Genomic DNA, 3,397 nt, shown 5'->3' on the forward strand with positions numbered 1-3,397 from the left:
TAATATTGGCTCACTAATTGAGGCCTCTATGGGCTTCATAGCTCCTGCTTATATTTATGAGATTTACCCTTGGTGTGCTTATTATAACTCAGCCATGAACCCTTTGACTTATGCTTTATTTTATCCTTGGTTTAGGAAAGCTATAAAAGTCATTTTAAGTGGGAAACTTCTAAAAGGTAGCTCATCAACCATTAGTTTATTTTCAGAATAAATGTAAGCACTAAGTTAAGAAATTTAAGGATCTTTTCAAAATTTTAAATTTATGATGAAATTAAATATAAGGAATACATAAAACCTTTCAAAATTGGGGAAATAGTTTTCAGATTAGCCAGAAACAAAGTCATGAGAAGGTGTCTCTATTAAACCATTGTAAAGGTATTTACTGTACTAAATAATAAATGATAAAATGCTTTTACATATGTCAACTGTCTCAATGCTCCATATACATCCTTACCACAAGTTCTGCTTTCTTCAAATTTTATTAAATTCTTAATTTCATTTTAGTTGTGAAATCTCTCATCATCTTCTCTGTGATGCTGAACTCTCATTTATCTTCAGAAAGTCTTTCTTCCTTTTCTTTGCCACACTATTCCGCTTTGCTAGGGTCATTATAACTGAAGGGCACAAATGGAGTGGCTTAAAAAAGAGAAATTTATTTTCTCACAATTCCAGGCGCTAGAACTCTAAAATCAAGGTGTCAACAAGATCATTTCTTCTGAGGAGCCTCCCTTTCATCTTCCCTCTGCATCCTCACCTGGTCTTTCCTCCGTGTGTGTCTGGGACCCTATTTCCTCTCTTTATAAGAACACTAGTCCTTTTAAATTAGGGCTCATCCTAAAACTCATTTTAACTTAATTACCTTTAGAAAGACCTTATCTCTAGGTATGGTTACTTTCTGAAGTACTGGGAGGTTAGGACTTTGACATATACATTTTGGGGGATATGATTTAGCCCATAACAGACAGAGTCCAGGTTTGATGACACTATCCAAGGGTCTGTTTGTTTGCTGCTCCTCTGTGACTATTTCTCCCTGTTCTCTCAATGTCTGTACCTTCCATGAGCTTTGGTGCAATAGGCAAGCCTCTCCTGCTCAATGGCTGGGCAGAATCTAGGAATGTTTACTTGTAATATTGTGGGACCAATAATTCAGCCTTGGGATCAAGTGTTAATTACTGACATTGCCAGAAGTTTTGCAAGTGGAAAAATCATCAATTATCATTAGTGGTTGTTTCTACACCTAAATTTCTCACTTGAAAATTGTGTGTTTTTCACTTCCCAAGAATGTTGTGGGATCGAAAATTTTATGCTAGTATTGCAAACTACTTCTATTGAAAACAGCATAAACAATGTGTGTTCTAATTTTACATTTTCCCCCCACAATATTTTACACTATTAATTCAACAAAAGTTATTTTGGACTACATATCTGGAGTATTTCACGTAATGAAACTAAATTGTTGTGGAATAATGCTGTTAAACATTTTTTCTTTTCCTTTTTCTTTTTCAGTTTATCTGTAGAGTAGCCCAGTTAAAATGATTGATGTATTTTTTTTCTAATTTGTTTTCACTAAGACTTTTTATTTCTTTCAAAGAGATATTGAGCATCAACTATATGAAAGTGCCTGTGTCAGGCATTGCTAAAGATAAAAAAATGTATTTTATATACTACTTTTCTCAAGGAAAGTAATTTTGTAGGTAATACGAACAACACATTTTAAACTATATTATTGAGGAAGGAAAAAGTGTCAGAGATGTTAAGTCCTGTGAACAGAAGACTCATTTGCCATCACAAGGCTGGTACCTGGTGTTGGTCATTTCTATAATATTGTCTTTACACACACATGTAGTCCCATGACCTGAGGAGATAAAAATTGCAAAAGGAGACAATTTAAGGGTAAAAGGACTTTTGATAGTGCTACTAGCATGTTTGGAGTTGTGGAAGCAGACAGGAGTGTGTACATTTTGTTTTGACAAGAGGAGTAATATCCATAAATGGAGACTTGAGCTTCGCAGATTAGAAGATAATAGGTAGATTAGGAGTGTAACAGTCTATAAATAAAGTTTCATTTTTTATCACTTACTATCCTTAATAGATCAGGTTAGCTGTAACAAATTTAAAAAATAATATGATATTCTCTATTTTTAGAGTATAGAGGACAAACATAGATAAAACTAAGGGAAAGATTTAGATAAAAGTCCCAGTCTAAAAATCTCTCACAGTATTGCACTGTTGCTAAATTAACTTATAAGTAATGAATATAACAAAAGTTGAAAGAAAAATTAAAGATTTTTGAAATTTATCCTATGGCCTGGAAAAATATTGTATTATTATGAATGACACAAAAAGCTCCAATAGAATTCTAAATATGGAACTTCTTTTGAACAAGTGGTAGATATGTAGAACTTCACAGAGGAATGAGACAGTAAGAGGTTAGATTCTTCCATATATATCATGATCATCTTTCCTACGTGTGATTGTGACTACCACAGATATGCTGATTGTAACTCTCCAATAATATAAGCAAATAATGCCTTTGTTAGTACAAGATGATACCTCTTTGGCCTTAGATGACTGAATTAAAGTTGGAAGTATGATTCCAGGAAAACGTATCGCTAGGTTGGGCTGAATCCATCATAACATCACTCACGAGAATACAAAGTAACATACCAGTTCATGTTACTAGTAAGCATTAGAATAAAGAAAAGATTCCTGGATTATGCCTATGTTCTGCTTCTCTAAGTTCTGATGGCTCATTGTTTCCTTCATTAATATGATAGAAAAATGTATTTATCATAAAAATTAAGCAAAGCACAAGAGGTAGAAGCATTCTCTTTAAGGTCCAGGTAAGGAAAAAATGGTTCAATATTATCACATTGCATAAATACTGTTTCAGAAGTACTAATGAATGCAATTATACAAGAGAAATAACTAGATATAGAAAATCAAAAATAGGAAATTAAGTTATTATTTGCAGCTGATATGACTAAAAACAAATTTGTCTAAGTCTGCCTGGGTGCCATTGAAAACTAGTGCCAAATACCAAACACATAGAAATAGAGATTACAGACATATATTCCTCTTGATTATTTGATTTACTTAAGATGTAAATGTACTCAGTGACTTTGGTTTAAACTACATGTACCACCTAAGAAAATCCCCCTATTACGATTATTAATACTTTACGCAGAGCAATTCTCCTGCTAGGACAACTAGAAAATCTGGAAAAGATATTGTTAAAATCTTTAAAATATTACAGAGATTTAAACTTAGTCAAGAATTACCCAGGATTCAGAACAAAAGGGAGTTCAAAGAGGTGAATCTAATATTTAGGGCAACTGTTTTAAACGGATATCAGGCAGTTCCAGAAAAAAACATTGAAAAAGATGAGAAACTAAGC

The 3,397-nt window shown here is 32.9% G+C and overlaps 1 protein-coding gene across 1 annotated transcript in view; it reads left to right on the forward strand.

Annotated features, from left to right (window-relative positions):
- Positions 1 to 3,397, forward strand: part of LOC102878287 (trace amine-associated receptor 6) — a 6,751-nt gene that overhangs the window by 755 nt on the left and 2,599 nt on the right. The gene's annotated exons all lie outside the window — the stretch shown is intronic.

Source organism: Pteropus alecto, unplaced genomic scaffold (genome assembly GCF_000325575.1).
Source record: "Pteropus alecto unplaced genomic scaffold, ASM32557v1 scaffold79, whole genome shotgun sequence".
In the NCBI taxonomy this organism is placed as follows: domain Eukaryota; kingdom Metazoa; phylum Chordata; class Mammalia; order Chiroptera; family Pteropodidae; genus Pteropus; species Pteropus alecto.